Genomic DNA, 22,801 nt, shown 5'->3' on the forward strand with positions numbered 1-22,801 from the left:
CTCAGTTATGCTTTTAAACCAGTCCAGTACCGTGCTTGTGTCTGCCCACAGATTAAGATTTGATTTTCTTTCCATCTCTTTTTCTATTTCTCTAATTATAGACTTGCTAGCTAGACCGGCCTTCCTTTTAGCCGGGTTTATTAGCCTGCAGGTTGGCTTGTTATTAAAACTTTCTTTGTGGTCTTTTAAAGTTATAAACAAATTTTTCTTTGCTAACCTATTTACTCTGTATTCTATGCCTAATTTTGTGGCTACTTCTGTAGTCTCGTGGTTAATAGATTTATAAATATCCTTTTCCGCTAATTGGTATTTTTCTGTAATAGAGTTTAGGACAAGTTGTTTTTTCTTTTCCTTTTCCATTTTATATAACTTTTTCGTTTTATCTGAGAAAACAATTGTCTCTTTTTTTTTTTTTTTTTTTTTTTTTTTTTTTTTTTTTTTTGGATATTAGCTGCTAATGTTTTTTGAAATTCATTTGATTTATGTTTCAATTCAAGCTTAGGGATAATGTCTAGTAAATCTTTTCCGAAATTTTCTAGTTCTTCCACTTTGTCCGGGTATTTTATCGATTTTAATCCGAAATTGTTTTTTACTTTCTCTTTGACGTTTGTTTCGTTTACAACCTTCCATCTCATCCTCTTGATTACATCTTCAATTTTCATTAGGATTCTTGTATATAGCTGGTTACTGGGTGTTGGTATATTTTTAGTGGAGTAATTTAACGTATATTTTCCGTCTACGGTTACTTTAAAGAAGGTAGTCTTTGCTTCCTGTTTTGTGGCGTTCTTCCTCGATAGTACTCAAGTAGTAGATAACGCAGGCTGCTCTTGTAGGACCAAAAATAGTTGCAAGTTTGAATTTTTATATATAAAATCAAAAAAAATTTTTTTAATTCAATCTTCACCCCAAACAAGGTAAGTGCCACTTTGAAGTAGGGGGCTATTATCGGGGACAATTTGTGGGGGCATTATGAAGGGAGATGAGTAGAAATATGTTTGTTCACATTACACTTAAACTTCTGTATATCAGTACAGTTGGGAAAGCAGTATCCCGGAAGAGAGTTCCAAACACTTGCAGTTCTGGGGAAGAAACTATTGGAGTAAAAGGCTTTCTTACACCTAGGAATCTCTACTGTAAAAGAGGTGAGACTTATTTTTAAATTAAATTGAGTTCAAATTAAGATATATATTACAAAATTATTTAAATATATATACATATATAAAAAAATTATTTAAAAAAAAATTCAATCGAAATTAGATTTTAAAATGAAAATATTTAAAATTTTAAAATTAATGAAATAATCATCATCCGATAAATAAACGGGTGGGAGGGGGTTAACAAAACGATAGTTAAACGTGAACTCGTGAGGTATATATATTTTTCACTCGGTTATAGAATAGATGAGTATTGGATGAAGAGAGCTTGATATGGATATCTAAAACTGTCCTAATTATCGGGCTTGAAACCGACGGTACCAATGACTTGTCTCATCTAACAACTTTCTGTACCCAATATACAATATATATATATATATATATATATATATATATATATATATATATATATATATGTATGTATATATATATATAAAGTATAGATAAAAATACTCACTAAAAACGCAAATGGAAATAAAATCAAAATTGCAACGCAAGAAATGTCACGCTTAAAAAAAATGTCGCAATAAACTATTAACGTTACCAGTTTTCTACTCGGCTATCGTTTATAGTGGTGAGTTTCTACATTTTTGAAACCTGTGAACACTTTTATCTTATATTAGAACGATTTCAAAAAATGTCTGACATAATTAATAATTAATACTAAAAATAATAACTAATGCTAGCATAATAACATACAATACAAACGCAAAGCTAACGAAAAAAAAAAAAAAATCCAACATGACCTGTCAGTAGGGATGAGCGAGGCACACCGGTTTTTGTATCGCTGTACTTGGTTTGTATGGGCTAACTTGTGTTAATGCGCGTTTCACACTATAAATAATTGTCAGACTGAATTATGTGAATTCGTGTAATTTAGTGTTGTTTATATATCCACGCGGTGTTCAATTCAGCTAGCTAACCTAAGTTATTAACTTGTATATGTTATATATATATATATATATATATATATATATATATATATATATATACTAGCAAAAGTACCCGTCGTTAACTGGGTTCAAAAACAGCCTACAGAAGCCTACAGAAAATGGACTCTGATTTATGAAAGTATGATAGCTTATGAAAAGGAAGGGTTGTAAAGAGATAGCTTCGAATTTGGGGATATCAAAACCAAAGCAAAACATGATGAAAGTAAAAATAAAATAGATAAACCCCATCATTTATACCTGTTCACACTGAAACACTTATCACAATATTCTGTGGATCTATATTAAAAAAACCTTGTTAAACTTTGTGACATATTTCCATTCTATGGAGGTCATGTGCGAACGAACACCCCATAATTTTATTATACCATATTTCTTCAAACTGAAACATAATTATCAAAGAATACTTACGCAGATAGATATGAAAAGTCTTTATTAAAGTTTGTGCCTATTTCTATTCTATGGAGGCCAGGCGCGAACGCAGACCCCACAATTTTATTATACCATCCATATTTAAGTTAAAATATACTTATCAAAGTATTCTTATGTACATCTATATCAAAAACACTTGTAAACGTTTTTTTTTTCAATTTTTTATTTCCATACTTTGTGGACCAGGCGCGAACGCAGACCCCACAATTTTACTGAATCATCATTATGCCTGATCAAACATACCCATTCCTGTGTCTCAGTACATCTATCATTATATGTAATCAGTTTTTTAAATAGGAGCCTACACACACACACACACACACACACACACACACACACACACACATATATATATATATATATATATATATATATATAAACAGTCTGTGAAATACCTTCCTTTGACAATATAGAAATAATCCCATGCCCGACTTTTCTAAATTCAAGAATTTTTGGCGTCGATGCAAGTAAATATATTGACACTATAATATTTATTCATATAGAGTTAGATATTTATGTCTGCATTTTGTATGTGTATGATTCACTCCTAAACTAATTAATATATCATTCTAAATTATGGAACTAAAATCATGAAATTCCACCCAGAGGGGGGCTTCCCCTATGTTTGAGAATTACTGGTTTATAGTATTTATCTAAACAGTTTATATATACTTATAATGTCATCGTAAATTTGAGCATGTCACCATTAAGAGACGAAATTCCAACTTGACATTGTCAACGAAAGTGACTTTCGATTATCAATGAAGAAGCCCGTACAATATTGGAAAACTGTTATTAAAGAAAACGAATAAGGCTGCATATGGAGTGTGAGAAACTTTTAAAATTTTAAAAGAAATTCACTTGCAATATTTTAATTGCTAGAAAGTTACTAATAGCAAAATTTTTTGTTATACTAAAATTGTTTAATTTTAATTTTTCGGGCTAATGTTCAACGATTTGACCTTTGAGAACTCTACCAAACTCCTCCGCTAATTTTGGGTCTAAACACTTGAAATTTTAGATATAGGTTCGTTGGACATGGGTCTAACTTAATAACTTGAGTTGAGTCCAAGACAATAAATGTTAAGGGGTATAATAGGGGTCAAAGTTAAAAAAAAAAATTGACCTCTGCGGTCTCTACCAAATTACTCTGATAATTTCTGATCTAAACATTTGAAAGTTTACGTAAAGGGTATTCAGAGATAGGGCAAGCGTTTTAATGGGTTTGGTTCGAAAATTTGAACTACCAATATATAAATGTATGTTTGCATGTCTCCCTAAAACTTTCGACAGAGGCGACAGATTTTCACAAGATCAGTATCGTTTTGAAGCTCGACTCTTCAGACGACAAATACCGAAAAATTGGCTAAAAACATTAATATCTTAACCCTCAACTTTTCTACAGGGAGGGGTCGCTTTTTTCGCCGATAATTTTGTAAAGTCATTCCTTCTTTTCGATTGTCTAGCCTTAATTTGTAACCTACGTCACTTCCGGTTTGGCGGTGGTCGTAACAGCAAAGACGTCATGTTTTTTCCTGTTCTTTTCCTCCTTCGCGGTACGAGTTCGAGCCTGCCTTCCTACTACCACGTTTTTTTTTTGTTGTTTTTGCTCAACCTACACCTCCAAACATCCGGGCAACCCCGGGCACCCATGCTAGCATATATATATATATATATATATATATATATATATATATATATATATATATATATATACTCATTGGATTCTCAGTTTCGAGTGTTATCACCCTTCGAAGACTTTTCAGGTTTGGTTTTGTACTCTCGTGTATCAAAGACAGAATATACCGAACAAAGTGGAAAGTCTGAAAGGTTTCTTTATCGCGGAATTGAGCTTGCACAGCATGAAATACACTTTTTGAGGGACGTATGTAGGGTCTAATGGCACACTGAATGTGACAATTGGTTCATAACAGACTCTCAGGTTTTTAATTCAAATTTATTTTCTTTTATATGTTGCCTTCATACAATCCAGAAATCCCATCTGCCCCGTTAGCACTGGACTGGTGAGCGCAACAGTCCGGTTGTCGAGATCATTATGATAAAGCGCGGTTTGTGCCAGAGTTTTCCTTCTCTTAGATGAACTGCCTTTACCATAGCTAAGGAGAGCAATACATAATGTAAATAAACAACCAGCTCGAACACTGTAAAAGCGGTGGGCGAGTGTTTATTTAACTGGACATTTGATGAAGTCATTTGCAAGCACCGATCCCATGGGCCGATGGGTAGAACTGCCAAATATCAACGCGATGACTGTAGTTTCGATCTCCGGTTTAGGAAAGGGGCTAGTCTAACCGTACTGATGAGTTGTGATTCAACTAAACAGTTTTATATGTGAATGACTATATATATATATATATATATATATATATGCTTCATTTCAGTCTTATATATATGTATATACTCTTGAGCAAAAAAAAAAAAAAAAAAAGATGGGCCAAACAAATCTTATACACTTTATTGCAGTAAAAGCTATATTAAACAAAGATTAATTGAATAAGGAAACTTAAAGGAGACAAATAGCGCAGAACAAGACATTTACTTAAATAAATGCTTAGTATGGAATCGCATTCTCTTTTGATTTCTTCATAAGATCAATCCTTTTAGACATGCTCTCAACCAAAGTGGCACACGGTGAAGAGGAGATGCTATTCCATTCGCTTTGTACAGCTTCCTACAGTTTGTCATTGTTCTCAAAAGTTCTTCCGGCCAATGCACAAGATATTGTGGACACAAATATTATCGATTGGGTTTAAATCGGGGCTTTGACCTGACCAAAATATCACATCAATTGAATTATCAGGAAAACATTTTTTGTGACTTTAGCAGTGTGTGCAGAGGAATTATCACGTTGAAAAATAATGTGATATTCTCAGCTTCTGGATATTTAATAACAGTCCTGTTTCTAACATTCGAATATATTACTTTGCATTGAGTGACTTCTCACATCTTATAAGTTCTCCAACTCTTGCTGCAGTAAAAGTTCCTCATACCATTACCCCCCCCATTCCCGTGCTTAACTGTCGTTTTTATGCAACTTGGCGAAAATCATGCTCCATATCTTCGATTGCACCGTTCAGGAGCATCGGGAACATCACTAACAAGACAAAATCTTGATTCTATCTAACCAGAAAACATTCATGAACCAGTATGTATCTTTCTTGCCATAACACGAGAAAAATTTCTTTTTATCATTGATGTTCTTCTCAGATACAAATGGCTTCTTTGCACGCCTTTGAGAAGAAAATCCCATTTCTTTCATTCGTCTAGATATCGTATATCTAGAAAGAGAATTTCCAGCCCTGTTTTAATTATTTGCTATGGTCAACATAAGTTTCCTTTTGATCCTTCAAAACAGTTAATTTAAAGTGGATGCTCTAGGGCGACCAGATCCAGATTTCCCTTTTACCAAGCGTTCGACCAATTTGTTTCACTATAGAAAGAGATGTTTTCACATTTTCTTTTCTTAAAATATCAAAAATTTGCTTGTAAGTCATTTTGGACTGCCTTAATCCTGCAATTCGTTTTTTTATATCCTCGCCAAGATGCGGTCTTACCATTTTTAGGATTAATGTTTTCACTTATTATCATATGCTATAATAATAATGATCTACAAAGTAGAAATTTTCAGTTAAAATTAACAAAAATTCATGGAAAAATGTTGAAAAATCGATTTCTTCCTTCTTTCACTCTTGGCTCACTTTTTTTGGTCATGGATATATATATATATATATATATATATATATATATATATATATATATATATATATATATATATATATACACACTTCAGAATAATCTAATGCAATAGATCTACTGGTATGGAAATCCAGTGATTATTGGTCTTACAAAATATTGTTGGCTGTAATCTATCTATATATCTATAAAAGTGAACGTGTCTGTGTGTCTGTCTGTGTACATTTCCCTACGCAATAACTTTCTCTATTTTAAGTCTACAGACTCGAAATTTGATATACAGGGTACTGAGATTTGAGAAAATCTTTGTGATCGGTTTTCGGCCAGAACTTTGGCTGTTAAAGGGTCAAAGTTCAACTATTTGACATTTGAGAACTCTACCAAACTACTCCGCCAATTTTGGGTCTAAACATTTGAAATTTTAGATATAGGTTCTTTGAACATGGATCTAACTTAATAACTTGATTTGAGCCCAAAATAATAAATTATAAGGGGTCATAATAGGGGTCAAAGTTAAAAAAATTGACCGTTTTTTTTTTTTTTTTTTGCTCAGCATACACATCCAAACACCCGGCAACGCCGGGCACCCATGCTGGTATATATATATATATATATATAGTAAGTTATAAAATATATATGGCGATTAAACTACACAGAATATTCCGCATTTAATCCACGCTAGTATTCATCAAGCTTGTGAATCCTAGCGTGGATGAAACGCGGAATATTCTGTGTAGCTTAATCGCCATATATATTTTATAACTTACTACCTAGCTCTACCTACGTATTGAGCACTGTTGATGTAAATACTTAAAGTTTACTCATAAATTTATACTTTCGTATATTAATTTATGTGATTAAATGAAGTATATATATATATATATATATATATATATGTATATATATATATATATATATATATATATATATATATATATATATATATATATATATATATACATTAATGATTTGGTTGCCATCAGTTAGAATTGAAACCAAAACATTTAGCGTTCCATAGCGTTTGAACTATCGACAGATATTTAAGGACGATTTAAAATTAAACCACTTCAAGCAATGAATGAATTTGCGCATGCGAAAAATTAATAGAAAGATGTCGGAAAGTTGCAAGGAACGTTTTGCATTTCAGCCTGCCGACATATTTTTGTGCGCGTTATTTATGCATCCAAAGATTTTAACCATTCTTGGTGTATGATTACTATTTCCTGTCAATTTCAGTGTTATGTGACCAGTAGTTCAAGAGTTTATCAGTTAAATATTTTCACACACATACATAGATACGTCCACTGTTTTATTTATATAGGCTAACACTTTTCTCTTTTTCATTACTCTTTTATTAACACCTTAATGAAGATAAACAATAAAGTTGTTTTAATTGTTAGAACGAGATTTTCTTTCAATTCTACAATCACCCAAACATCTATAATATAAATCTTATCTATCTGTTTAAATGTATGTATATATGTGTGTATGTATGCATGTATGCCTAAAACTTTTGACAGAGGCGACAAATTTTCACGAGATCGGTATCGTTTTGAAAGTCGACCCTTCGGACGACAAATATCGAAAAATTGTCTAAAAACTTTAATTGCTTCGCCCTCAACTGGGCACCTTTCTACAAGGTGGGGTCGCTTTTTTTCGCCGATATTTTCGAAAGCCATTCTCTTTTTTCTATTGACTAGCCTTAATTTAAATCTTCACCACTTCCGGTTTGGTGATGGATGGAGGCTAGTGATTTAGAAAGTACGATGTTTGTCTGATATTTATGCTACATGCTAAGATGCTTCCTACATACTCTCAGGAAAGGAAGAAAAAAAATACGTAAAATTCCAGAAAAAAAGCAAATTTAAAACATGTTTTTAATCGAAAAAAAAAAAAAAAAAAAAAAAAAAAAAAACAGAACAAAAACAAAAAACTCAACGTTTATTTTTATGAGAACTTATTTTTTGACGAAAAAAATAAATAAAATATTTTTTCTTACAGCAAAATTAAGTTTTTTTTTTGTTTTTTTTTCAACAAATTATTTTATGAATAAACTAAAAATTGTAAATAATGAACCCTTCAACTTGGTGCTTATGCACGAGTCTTCATTTATTGTATTTGCTTTTCTGTTCAATATATTTTGTTTCCACTAATTATCGAGTTGTGTTTTTCTTCATGACCTTTATGGAATCACAACACTGGCGACGAGGAAAGTTAAGAAACCTAAACCTTTATCACCCACAACACTGGCGACGAGGGATTATTAAAAAGCACGGAAATTATGTCACTCACAGCATTGGCGGCGGCGAATTCTTGAGGAACTTTTACTCAATAACATTTAAAAAAAAACACTATAATAAGACGGAAAACAATGATTTAAACAATTTATTCGAGAACCTTAAAAAGAAAAAAAGAAGACTTTGTCGAAGGACTTAAAAAGTAAGTTGCATTTTTTTTCCTCACAAAAGAAGTCACTGATTTCATTATATTCCGCCACTTTGTTGACTTTCAAGCAGAAAGGAATATATATTTTTCTCTTTCTTAGAAGAAAAAACTATCACCGTCAAAATTATAAACCTTCATTCTACTGCTAAATATAGCCCAATCGAAAAAATTTTATTCGATCAACGATTTTTTTACTAAAAAGTAATTTTTTTCTTGGCAAAAAGAAAAGGTTTTATACTTTTGCTTGCTTTCTAATGTTGGCAGCGTAAGGTAAAAAGATAAGATAAAGCCGTACCTGTAAAAACACTTATATTAACATGGAAATCTTCTAGTCTAGTATGTTAACAACAGCAAAAGTTTGAAGAATTACTATTCCAAACAGTATCGAATAAAGGTAAAAATATACAGAATGAAAATGTTTTTTCACAAAATGCTATTTGGAGTGCAATTAACAATTTCATTTATTCCCCAGACGAGGATAAAACCTTCGCTTTATATTTCAGAATATATGAAGATTTATATAAAATAAATTATCGAAAATGGACAGACTCTGGAACAGTTCGCCTATTTCTCTTAAAATTAGGGACCACCGAATATAAGTTCGTGGACTATATTTTGCTTTGTAAAACCAGCGATTTCATATTTGTTGAAGCTCTTAACAGAACTATTTAGCCTTAAAAATGTTAACAGGATTATTTAGTCCTAAAAATTCCATGTCCCACAAAAGATGGAAATGTCTGAGCCTAACAAGAAAAGACAATGAAGACTACTTAACATTTACATCAATCGATGTAAAAAGATGAAAACTAACTAAAAAAGATGAAAACTATGACGATTTCAAACTTTTTGATCTTAGCGCAGATAAGCTTAAATGCTTAATATTCATGTAAGGACTGGTATCTGCGAAATACGCAGAAATTAGACGACGAATGCCAACCAAAACGGAAAGAGAACCAAATTTAACGTTACAAAAATTAGCTGAAGACTGCCAAAGACTTGTATCCATAAAATGACTAAAAATATTAATGTAGGGCATTTTTCAGATAAGGAAGATACGCCAGAAACTCTCCTTCAAAAACAAGTCAAACCAAAAGTAAAGATTTTTACCTCTCTGCTACAAAGACAAGTCACGTCAATAAAAAGCAGGAAAAATTACCACTTAGCCCCTATTACCGTTATGGAGCCCTTTATTGGCTTAGAGACTACCCATACCGATTTAAAACCTGTCTAATTTGTAATAAAGTTGGGTATAAAAGTTTATATTGCAGAACAAATAAAAGAAATAAAACTCGGGTTAGATTAAAAAAAAAAAACAGAAGAACAGGACTGCACAAATATTAGGAAGTACGTACAAGTAAAAATTCTGAAATTCGGTGACTGGTACGAAAATAAAATTTGAAGATGAAATGATTGACAATGTTATAAAAAAATGTTTAAATACCGACAATTTATTTGGCACTAACTGGATACGACAATTCAATCTCAGGGATTTACTAATCCACGCCTTTTGTTTTTTTTTTTGCCAGAAAACAGAAAGTCTGACGGCTGAGTCAGGAAAAAAAGGAATTACAAAAGTTTTCCCAAAGTGTTTTTTTCCGACGATGTAACAAACAGGACCAGCAAAAATCGGACTAAAAAATAACACCTAATTAATATTCAAGAAAGAAATGAATGTACATTTCGCCTCGTAAGAAAAATAAACGAGGAATAAATAGGAACCTGTATTTTATCTAAAATGGAATACAGCTGATGAGCAGAATCTACTGTTTATGTAAAAGAGAAATCCAGATAAATTCGCGTTCGTGCTGACTTTTCAACTGGTTTAAATATGGCACCCAGGATTATCATGATCTACTTTCAAACCCAGCAGAAATTGTTATGAAATTAAATTGAGGTAAATACTTTTCAAAATCGACCTTGATGATGCTTATCTCCAAATACTCGTAGAAGAAGAGCGTTCCAAATTAATATACATAAACGCGAATCGCGATTATACAAGTTTGAAAGACTTGCTTTTGATGTTAAATCGCACCAACAATTTTCCAGCAAGTTATGAGCACTATGCGAATTTGATTTTACGATCGCTTACCTACATGACATTTGAATAACAAGTAAAAGTATGGAACCACACTGACAACACGTCCACAAAGTTTTCTTGAAAAATACAGAACTATGAGTTAAAAAAAAAAGCAAAAAAAAGCACAATTTCTCCATAAAGATAGTGGGTGATGCCCTTTTCTCTTCTCTGCAACCTCTTCCCCACAGAAGAGACGTTGCGAGCCTGTCTCTACTCTATGGCAAGTACCCTATGGTCCCCTTTGTCAAACTTTCACAAAAGCACTCGACTAGCTACAATCACTATCAATAATTTCCCTCACTCTCTATCTGTGTCTAAATCTAAACGCAGATTCCCTAAACAAAACTTATTTCCTAGAGCCGCCCGCCTGTGAAACACTGATCCGCTGCCTTGCTTCCCGGCCGACTACCCTATGGTAGCCTTCAGGTCTAATGTAAACACGTTCTTATTGAACTGTTCCCTTAATAATCAAATTCTATCCAACTTACATCATTAACGATTACTACACTATCATCTTACATTCATTAACTCTTATTCTCGAATGGCCTTGAGGCCTTGGTAAGTAGTGACTCCCTTGTAAAAAATATATATATATTTAGGGTATATAATAGATAAAGATGGCAAGAGGCCAAATCTTGAACCGGCTACTGCAATTAAAGGTATGTCGGCCCCTGAATATCTTACATCTACAGAGTTTCCTGAGATTAACAAACTATTATGAAGGCTTCATTCCGAACAGGAATAACTTTCGTGCTCCGCTAAACGATTTGATTTGGAAGTTATTGTCGTACTTTACTATATATATATATATATATACTAGCAGAAGTACCCGTCGTTGACTGGGTTAAAAAACAGCCTACAGAAAATGGACTGTGATTGATGAAAGTATAATAGGTTATGAAAAGGAGGGGGTTGTAAAGAGATAGGTTTGATACTCAAAAATTTTACCCTAAGCAAAATATGATGAAAGTAAAGATAATTTTCGCGAAAATATATGTTTTATATCAACTTTGTCTCCATATTCGTAGCCAAGAGTGACCAACAAAATGATGTTTCCTTACAAAGAGAAAATGTTATATATATATATAATAATATAAATATACAAGAAATAAATGTTACCATAGTCAATAAAAGTTACTTTTATGGTAGAAAAGTTCATTGGTTTGTATTTTTAGGTAGTTTGTAAAAAAAAAAAAAAATGTCTTTTTTAATTCACGAACCGGTTAAAAAAAATCAAAATGGCAGCGACTTTGAAATGGAGAGCCTCGTTAAGAGAGTTCCGTCAACGTTAGGAATATTTAAACATATTTTTATGTTTTCCGTTATTTTGTGCTTGAGGAATATTCGATTATGGCATGTGTAGTTTATATAAAAATTCATTTAAGTAGTTATCGTCTCAAATTTCGTTTTAATTTCGGTTCGCTGAAATTATTTCAAGTAAAGGGCATTAAAAACTATTTCTAAGCAAAAAAAAAAACATGAACTGAACTTTTATTGACTATGGTAGCATTTATTTCTTGTATATTTATTTTTTAGGGTAGTCTTATGTTGACTTTTCTGCTAAACACTCTTACTAAATAATATCGACGAAATATCGAAAAACAAAGAAACAAAAACAGTTTTGAAAAATAATGAAGCTTTACTTACTTTAGTAAAATAATCCGAAACAGCAAAATGTGATATTAAAAAAGTAAATACGTAATTACTTTAATTTTTTAAAACAAAGAATCGATATAAATATGAATAAGAAGAAAATGGCGCCCTTTTCAAGCAGAATAGCTTCGTTACAGTTTTACAGTATTGGACGGTGTAGTATTACGCCGTCGGATTCAGGGTTGTACTATTGTAATGTAAAGAACACACAGAAAGGGTTGTAATCAACTGAATTCCTTCTAGAACACTGACAAAAAAAGCTTAAACAGATATATAAATAAAAATAAAAAGGTTATGCAAATGTTTTTAAAAAGATATGTAATCACGTGAGCAGCATATTTTCGTTCTTTTGACACAATAACAAGTAATATTCTTATTTTTTTTATTATTTATCTATTTATCTATTTTCGTAAGAGTGCCACATGCAAGTGGAGAAGGAAAAAAACAGAGTTATCCAAAATTTGTGTCGAAAATAGTCTACAGTTCCGACTTTTTTTTGGCTTTCACTTTAACAAGAACGTAAATTTATGAGGTGAATTTATTCGACACAATATAATTCAACTCAAAAAAAAAAAAAATAAATAAAAGCTAACGTGAATTAAGATTAAAGTTAAGGTGTTATTATGGACCCTCACCCCTTTTAAAAAACCTTGTTAAACTATGGAGGTCAGGCGCGAACGAACACCCAATAATTTTATTATACCATATTTCTTCAAACTGCAACATAATTATCAAAGTATACTTACGCAAATAGATATGAAAAGTCTTTGTTAAAGTTTGTGCCTTATTTCCATGGAGTACAGGCGCTCACGCAGACCCCACAATTTTATTATACCATCCATATTTAAGTTGAAATATATTTATCAACGTATTCTTATATACATTTATATCAGCTGGATTCGGCATTAAATAACTCGAAAACGGTTGATATGCCGTAAAAAACAAAATAACCAAACTATTCATAGTCTGATATAAATGGACACATTATCTACATAAATAAATGCGAAAGCTTTTTTTTTATTATTTATAACTTCTATACGACTATCAAAACGGATTACTGTTATTTAACCCATTTTGAAATACTGTATATAAAGTATAGATGGCCGGCTAAGAGACAGTTCTTTCAGTTTCTAATTTGTAAACGTTTTTTTTTTATTTTTATTTCCATACTTTGGGGGCCAGGCGCGAACGCAGACCCCACAATTTTTATGAACCACCGTTCTGCTAGATCAAACATACCCATTCCTGATTCTCGATACATCTTCTATCATATGTAATCAGCTTTTTTTTTTTAAATAGTCAACCATATAAGAGCCTATTCGTGACCAGATACACACAGTCACACAGACGTTCAGCTTTATATATATATATATATATAATTATTTTTTTACTATAATAATTAAATACCTACAGACACTAGTGTTTCATCCTTTCGGGATTCTTCAGTGCAGGGTGTCACGATTACTACCAGTCGAACGATTCGAACCCCGCGACACGAGATATATATATATATATATATATATATATATATATATATATATATTAAGTAATGTGATTGATAATTTAAAATTTAAAAATCAAATTATAATTAAATTAAAAATCCGTTTCATAAGAAGGAACAACAATATATATATATATATATATATATATATATATATATATATATATATATATATATATATATATATACTAGCATGGGTGCCCGTCGTTGCCCAGGTGTTGGGAGGTGTGTGTTGAGCAAAAAAAAAGTGGTAGTAGGAAGGCAGGCTTGAACCCGTACCGTGAAGGAGGAAAAGAACGGGGGAAAAACCTTATGTCTTTGCTGTTACGACCACCGCCAAACCGGAAGTAGCGTAGGTTTAAATTAATGCTAGACAATCAAAAGGAGAGGTGACTTTCGAAAATATCGGTGAAAAAAGCGACCCCTTCCTGTAGAAAAGTGCCCGGTTGAGGGTGAAGAAATTAATGTTTTTAGCCAATTTTTCGTTATTGGTCGAGCTTCAAAACAATACTAATCTTGTGAAAATCCGTCGCCTCTATCGAAAGTTTTAGGCAGACATGCAAACATACATACATAGATTTATATATTGGTAGCTCAAATTTTCGACCCAAACCGATTAAAAAGCTTGCCTTATCTCTGAATACCTTTTATGTAAAATTTTAAATGTTTAGACCAGAAATTATCTTTAGTAATTTGGTAGAGACCACAGAGGTAATTTTTGTTTTTTAAACTTTGACCCCTATTATAACCCCTTAACATTTGTTTTGGACTTAAATCAAGTTATTAAGTTACATCCATGTCCAAGGACCTATATCTAAAATTTCAATTGTTTATACCCAAAATTGGCAGAGGAGTTTGGGAGAGTTCTCAATGGTCAAATCGTTGAACTTTGACCCCTTAACAGCCAAATTTCTGGCCGAAAACGGACTACAAAGATTTTCTCAAATCTCAGTAGCCTGTATATCAAATTTCGAGTCCGTAGACTGAAAATTGACAGAGTTATTGTGTAGGAAAATGTACACAGACAGACAGGCAGGCACTTTCACTCCTGTATATATATATATAAAATAAAATACGACATTTAATTCCAAATTAATAAGATCACACGTTAATTTATTATGAACTCTTTAAAAAAGAGTTATGCAAATTAGAAACTGAAAGAACTGTCTCTTAGCCGGCCATCTATACTTTATATACAGTATTTCAAAATGGGTTAAATAACAGTAATCCGTTTTGATAGTCGTATAGAAGTTATAAATAATAAAAAAAAAAGCTTTCGCATTTATTTATGTAGATAATGTGTCCATTTATATCAGACTATGAATAGTTTGGTTATTTTGTTTTTTACGGCATATCAACCGTTTTCGAGTTATTTAATGCCGAATCCAGTTATTTTGGAAAATAGTTTTTATACTTCTAATTTTTTTATCTTCAAATATTTATTCATGGTGTTTGGTTTGGTTGTTGTTTTTTTTTTTTTTTACAGTGTATCAACCCTTTTCAGGTTCAGTTATATTTCTGCAAAGGTTTTTATGCTTCAAGTTGTTTATTTTATTTTATTTATTTTTTTTTACACAGTGATCACCACTTATCAAGGCACGGAAGCCACTCAGGGATAAGGGTTATTGCAAGTACATTACGTTAGTGTGGAGATTTGATGAAGTGTTTACTTAAGGGGGCGGTTCATTAGGAATTTGTTAACGTTGGACTTGAACACATCCAAGTTGTAGTCCGGTGGGAAGCAGGCAGACGGAACAGAGTTCCACAGGCGTGCACTTCTAAGAAAGAAGCTTTGTTCATGGAATCCGCGTTTTGATTTAGGCACAGATATAGAGTGGGGGAAATTTTTGACAGTGGTTTCAGCTAGACGGGTGTTTTTCGTGAAAGATTGGCGAGGGGGGACCAGAGATTGGAGTTCAGACGAGCACCTGCAATGCAAATAACGATAAAACAAGGATAGGCTCGCAACGTCTCTTCTGTGGGAGAGAGGTTGCAGGGTAGAGAAAAGGGCATCCCCTACTAAGCCTCGAAGTCTATTTTGTACTCTGTCAAGGCAGGATAGGCTGTTTTTAGTAGCTCCTGCCCAGATATGGCAACAGTATTCCATCCTTGGACATACTTGGCTTTTATATAGATAGAGAATTGCATCAGTAGTGAGATATCTTCTGGAGCGGTAGAAGGATCCCACCATCTTTCCAGCGACCTTGGAAACAGACTTGATGTACGTGTTCCATTTCAGGTCAGGAGTAAAGGTCAACTATTTATTCATACTGTTTAGTTTGATAGTTTTGTAGAAGAAACGATGTCGTTTATGGCTTTGCAAAACATGATTGAGTTTTTCGAAAGAGAAATCAATGAAATCAATGTTTAGCGGATTTTTGCTAAGAAGCCAACATCTTCAGACAGCCTCATTTGGTAGTACCACGTTTTATGCGTGAGATATGCATCCGTCCGTATCATATTTAATTGCGTATATCACTTTCTATATGGATTGTAGTATAGGATGTCCAAAATGTTACTGAAGGAGTTTGAACTTAAATAGATTATTTATTTTTGATGATATGTTTCTGCAATTTTTACATAATCTGATTCGGACATTGAGAAATTCATTAAACCAATGCAAAATTCAGACAATCTTTAATCATGAAAAATAATGTCTTTTAAATGTTGCTCATTTTCAGCTTCGCATATTTGTGCTCTTTCCAAAACATTATTCATGACAGATTGCAGAATCTCTGGATTGCGATATAACTCCTTTATTTTGTTCCTGATGTTTTCCTTCAATTCTTGCTGTATTTGGGATTTGACATTTCGAGGTTTGTTAGCTCGCGAAACGAAACAAGGGAGTTAAATCGCAAATCAGAGAGTCTGCAATTCCCATCTTGGTTTTATTTTTACAACGTTTCGGCCGATGTATTTGTATGTCTCCATTTGTGTCGCTTTTTCTCTTTCGTCTCAACCTCCCTTCTTTTCTTATTTCTGTCGTTCTAGTCGTTTCTCTCCACCTTTTTTCTCTCTGTTTCATTATTTTTCTTTTTTATATCCCTTTCTCTTTCTTTTATTTCTCTTTCTTTCGTTTTCCTTTCTTTTTTTTTCTTTCGACGAACCTTCTTTATGTACATCTTTTAGAAATTGTGAATATTTATGCCGATTTTTTTTTCTTCTTCTTCTTATGGAAATCGCCCCCAGACAAGACATGAAACCATTTTATGTAAGTAGTTAGAAAAAATACTGCTTCTAGGTTAAAAAAAAAAAAAAAAGTCAACGATAAATTAGAGATAGGCAGATAGATAGATTCCAACCCAGAAAACAGCAATTCTTCCTCCTTTGTCTGAAACATCGCCCATGGAAAGTGATGACCAAAGGACAAAATAAAAGAAGCGAGAATTACGAGACTGTCTTTAAAAGAATTCGAGAATCTATACAGAATCTCGAATTTTAGCTCGGCAAGTTCGAGAAATGCACTTGAAGAAGGCCGGTTGTTACAACAACCGAAACGTTTCTTATGTAGTTATTTGTGTATGCATTGCTCTCTCGCCTTAATCCTACTTTCCTCTTTCTCGCGCGCCTTTTGTCTTTATCATTGTATCTGCCTATCCGGTTCTCTATCTCTCTCCCTTCTTTCTTTCTTTCTTTCTTTCTTTCTCGCCTGACCATTCCCAAGTGCATCGTTTCAAACTTGGGAATCTTTGTATCGAATTCGGGAACCTATATGGAATCTTGAATTTTAGGGCCGGTCCCCAAGCCCACAAAGATGCACCTGAAGAAGGCCGCTCGTTACATCGATCGAAAAGTCGGTAAAACACACAACCAGGATGAGAATAGTAGTCCTAATAATCGAACACAAATTAACAATCCTTATCTACCCCCCCTAAAAAAACCCTAACCCTAACCCTAACCCTAACCCTAACCCTAACCCCCCCCCCTAAAAAAACCCCGTCTTTTATGTTCTATCCTTATTCTTAAACGTCATTCGTGTATACTTGATTTTACCGGTTGTATATCCACTACTGGTGCTGCTGCCGTTATTTCTGCTATTTATTGTTGTTGATTCCGACATCTCCATCCGATTCAATTGGCGTAATGTCGCTGCTGCTATTACGTTGTCTTAAGAAGAAAGAGAAGAAGCAGCGATTGATGCTGTTATTCGTCCGGCTTGCACCTCCGTCCTTTTCCTACTGCGCCAGTGCGCCAGGGATGCCACGGACTGGCAGTGCGAGAAGCGAAGGTGGTGACACACCAGGGGAGTGAGTGGCTTGCGGGCCAGCCAAGGCCGGAAGCTTGTCATGGAGAAGATGAGACCACCACACACCGAAAAGAAACATTAAGTCGCGTATTAAATACAGTCGATGAGAAATGCGACCAAGCAAATGCAACTGCACCGGCTTCATGTAGATGGATGTACACATTTTCAGGTGACGATCCACGATTCAACGAGCTGTAAGTAAACACTCTATCTATATAATATACGTACCCACCCGTCACAGAACGAAAATGTCATGTTCCAAAAATCACGTAAATTGATCAAACAGTTTTATTTTTAATTAAGAAAATCAAATTTTATCAATAAGCAAAAATAAAAAAAAGGACTGTCTTACGTCGCCCTCTTGAAAAAAAAAAACAAAAGCAAAAATACAAACAACAAAAAAACAACAACAAAAAACAAAATAAAAAACAAAAAACAAGGGCAGATAAGTCTATAATAATTCAAACTTGCAAGATCAGCCTTGTAATGCTACCGATTTTACATTAATCGCTTTTAAATCGCTTGAAGATGATTTTCTTTATAAAAATAAAACTACTTGATACATTCATGTGACTTTTGAAATATAATATTTCCGTTCCGTGACGGGTACGTACATGATTTTTTTTTTTTTTTTTTTTTAATTAAGTTGAATTTTTAAGAACCCAACTGTTATTTAATGTTACAACTCGTTATTCAGAAAGGCATTTCGGTACAATTGTACTATAGGGATTATTGGAATATCTCGACCATTTCGATTGGTGTCCGCCCAATCTTCATATCAATAAAACAGTGCAACCATATCTCGCGTGCCCCTATTTACTTGCCCCCCCTCCCTTAAAGAGGTTAAGGTTAGATACAATTCCATTTGTTTCTAAATGTAGGGATATCCAGCTTTCTGAACAGAAACACTTTAGATTCGGACAAAAAAAAAAAAACTGCCTCAGTCTAGAAGGATTAAGTGAGAACATACGAAGTGTAATACCAGAAAAGATACTACATTTTGATCACTACCCCACCCCAAAGTCACTTTTCGTGTATCTGTGTCAGTACGTGTTTCTCGCGTCTACGTGACTTACACATTTTTGTAAATTCAATATCTATCGATTATCTAGTGAAACCCAAAGCACAGTGGCGTAAAGTACTGTCAAAAAAAAAAAAAAATTAAAGTAAAAAATAAAATAAATTTCGATTATTGTTTTCGTAAACAAGTCACACATTTCGTTTATTTGTTAATAATTGAAAAAAAAAATATTGGTAAAAAAAGACAAAAAATAAACATCCGACATGTGCGTGCGCGCGCGTGTGTGCGCATATTAGCCTGAGGATAACCTACAGGGATAACATGCGGAAGACTGTGTACCTTATTGCTGTATATATTTTCATCAATTACTATATGCGTGTATATATATATATATATATATATATATATATATATATATATATATACAAATGTAGCCAAAAAATTTTGCATACAAAAATAAATTTATACGATGATACAACTCTACCTGTTATTGAGCAATATTTAAAAAAAATGGAATTACATTGGATTGACACTAGGAAAAATAACCATACGATCAATACATACACACAGAACTATATATATATATATATATATATATATATATATATATATATATATATATATATATATATAATGTGTGTATGTATATACAGTTGTGCCCGATATTATTCATACCCCCCTTGAAAATTGAGTTTATTAGGTGTAACTTTTGTAAGAATTTATTGTTTACGTCCATATTGATACATATTCTTAATAAACCTCTTCTGATCATTTTCGTCATTTTAAAATCTCAGGATACTTGTAATAAAAGAAATATACAGCTATTTATAAAATCTGCAATGTTCAAAAATAATCATACCCCCTTATTTTTCAGTATTAATCGAGTTTCTGACTGTTTGTTTTCTGTTTGATTCTTATTTTGAATGCTTTTATACAACCTTTGATTAATTTCATTTCGTTTTTTGCATTTTTGAGAAATTAAAATGATATCAACTGAAAACCAATAAAAGAATAAAAATTATTAGAATGGGGAAGAAAAAAGAGCTTAGTAATGATCTTAGGACTAAAATTGTGAATTCACATAAGGATGGTTTAGGTTACAAGTCAATTTTCAAGAAATTTGAGGTCCCTACAGCAACAGTACAGAGCATCATCAAAAAATTCCAGAGCCACCACACAACAAACAACTTGATTGGTAGAGGAAGAAAAAGGAAACTGTCTGCTAGAGCCACCAGGAATATTGTAAGAAGTGTTAATGCAAATCCAACCACCACTAATAAGGACATTTTAGAAAATCTGGAGTCTTGTGGCATAAAAATATCAAGGCAAACATTGCAAAGGACTCTGCATGAAAATGGTCTGAAAGGAAGAAGACCAAGAAGGACTCCATTGCACACCGGAAAACACCTTGCAGCACGTCTAAAGTTTGCTAGGACCCATGTGAATTCTCCAGAGTCCGTTTTCTCAAGTATTTTGTGGACTGATGAAACAAAAATTGAATTGTTTGGCCATATGGATGCTTCTTACGTTTGAAGGAAGAAAGGAGAAGCTTACAACCCAAAGAACACCATACCCACGGTGAAACATGGTGGTGGTAGCCTAATGTTTTGGGGCTCATTTTCGGCTAGTGGTCCAGGTAGTTTGGTCAAGATAGATGGAACCATGAAGAAGGAGCAATATTTGGAGATACTCAAGAAAAACATTAGACAGGATGCGGAGAAGCTCCATTTAGGACCAAACTGGGTCCTTCAACAGGATAATGATCCAAAACATACTGCCAAAATAGTCAAGAAATGGTTTGAGGATAATCAAATTAATGTTTTGAAATGGCCTAGCCAGAGTCCCGACCTGAACCCTATCGAAAACCTCTGGCACATATTGAAAACTGAGGTTAAAAAGCGGAAACCTAGAAATTTGAGGGATTTGGAGAACTACTGCATTGAAGAATGGTCAAAAATCAGTGTTGATGCTTGTAAAAACCTTGTTGATAAATATCCCAAACGGTTACAGGCAGTTATTAAGAATAAAGGGCATGCTATTGACTATTAGTAAGAGAGGTATGAATAATTTTGAACTAGTGCCATTATTGTTTTTCTTTGTATAATGTTTCAAACTTGCATAATTTATTTATTTGTTGAGTTTAAATTAAATGCTTATGCTTGATTTATTGTTTGAAATCCCTTTAATATTGTCTACCTTCTGGTTTGAGCAATATTCTTATAGAAATCTCAAAGATCCGAGGGGTATGAATAATATCGGGCACAAGTGTATATATGTGTGTATATATACATGTATATATACGTGTATATATACATATGTGTATATATATACATAGGTGTACATATATACGTGTGTATATATATATACATATATATATGCATATATATACATATATACACACATATACATATATACATATATATACACACATATATATACACACATATTACATATATATATACATATATATATACATACACACACACACATATATATATATACCTTTTTAACGGTTAAAAAACTATACAGCGCTAAACAAACCCTAGAGGTACTTTTCACCAACAAACTCATCAGGAGTTAATCGTTGGCCTATCAAAAGATGACAAAACAAAAAAGATACGAATCCAATTGTAACGCAAGAGCCAATATCGGAGATATCCTAGTAAAAAAAGAAAAGGTGAATGGGAATTCGTGTGAAATATACAATAATATAAAATATACGTACAATTAAAATTGAGGGGTATGAGAACGATTAAAATATATCTCCGAGCAAGTCTAATCATTTAAAAAAATCTTTCTGCGTATAAAGCGGCGGCTTGCGTGGAAAAACTTGAGACTAACTCCAAAATCTTTAAATGATTTTGAGAGTCAGCCCGGTGCAATATTCTGAAACAATCCATTTTATAGGCATTGCAATAAGCTTGATTTTCAATTAGATCTTAGCCAATGGCAGATTCCAAAGCAGAAGAGGGGCGAAAACAACGTGGCTTGCCTAGTCTAATTTCTGCCGGTATATGTTGATTGATACGCGTCTGCAAGTTTAAGGAGGTTTGACCCACATAGCCAGCAGCATACTGACAATTGAATTCATAAATAGCATTACTTTGCGTGATGTGGGGCAAACCGCCTTTCGTAACCAGAAGGAATGCTGATTTTACACCGAAAATCAACCGTAACACGACAGACGGGAAACATTTTGTTACAGACTTAATACGACGTCTGCCCAACACTGACCAGCAACTCCGATCCAATGTAGTTTTAAATAAACAAAACAGACGGACCCAGCGCTATAAGAGAATTGTATATTTCTACTTGATTATTAATAATATAATTAATCAAATTCTCCGGGTGACTATGAAAATGTCTTTGATATTATTGAATCCGTGTTCGTTGGAAGAACAAATTCTAAGAGCTCTATATACTAATGTCTTAATAAGTACTATTTTTCTAGAGGTAGGCACAAATGAGCGCCAATCCATATAAAGGCCGGTGAAAGTTGGTTTGCGATAAACTGTAGTAAGAAAAGAATTCTTACTACGTTCAATCAAGATATCTACGACACATAATATAATCTGGTTTATCCAATCGAGAAATAGGCCGCAGATTGA

General features: G+C 33.0%; 1 protein-coding gene across 2 annotated transcripts in view; it reads left to right on the top strand.

Annotated features, from left to right (window-relative positions):
- The window catches only part of LOC145255771 (protein unc-93 homolog A-like), a 207,625-nt gene that overhangs the window by 17,057 nt on the left and 167,767 nt on the right, over positions 1-22,801 (top strand). The window contains exon 1 of one of the 2 annotated variants that reach the window (XM_080114435.1): positions 17,912-18,366. The exons of the other annotated variant lie outside the window; for it this stretch is intronic. The gene's annotated coding sequence lies outside the window, so the exon portion shown is untranslated. Of the gene's footprint in view, positions 1-17,911; positions 18,367-22,801 lie in introns of those variants that run through there. 2 annotated transcript variants of the gene reach the window in all.

Source organism: Euprymna scolopes, chromosome 31 (genome assembly GCF_053919585.1).
Source record: "Euprymna scolopes isolate OS-2025 chromosome 31, ASM5391958v1, whole genome shotgun sequence".
Classification (NCBI taxonomy): Eukaryota; Metazoa; Mollusca; class Cephalopoda; order Sepiida; family Sepiolidae; genus Euprymna; species Euprymna scolopes.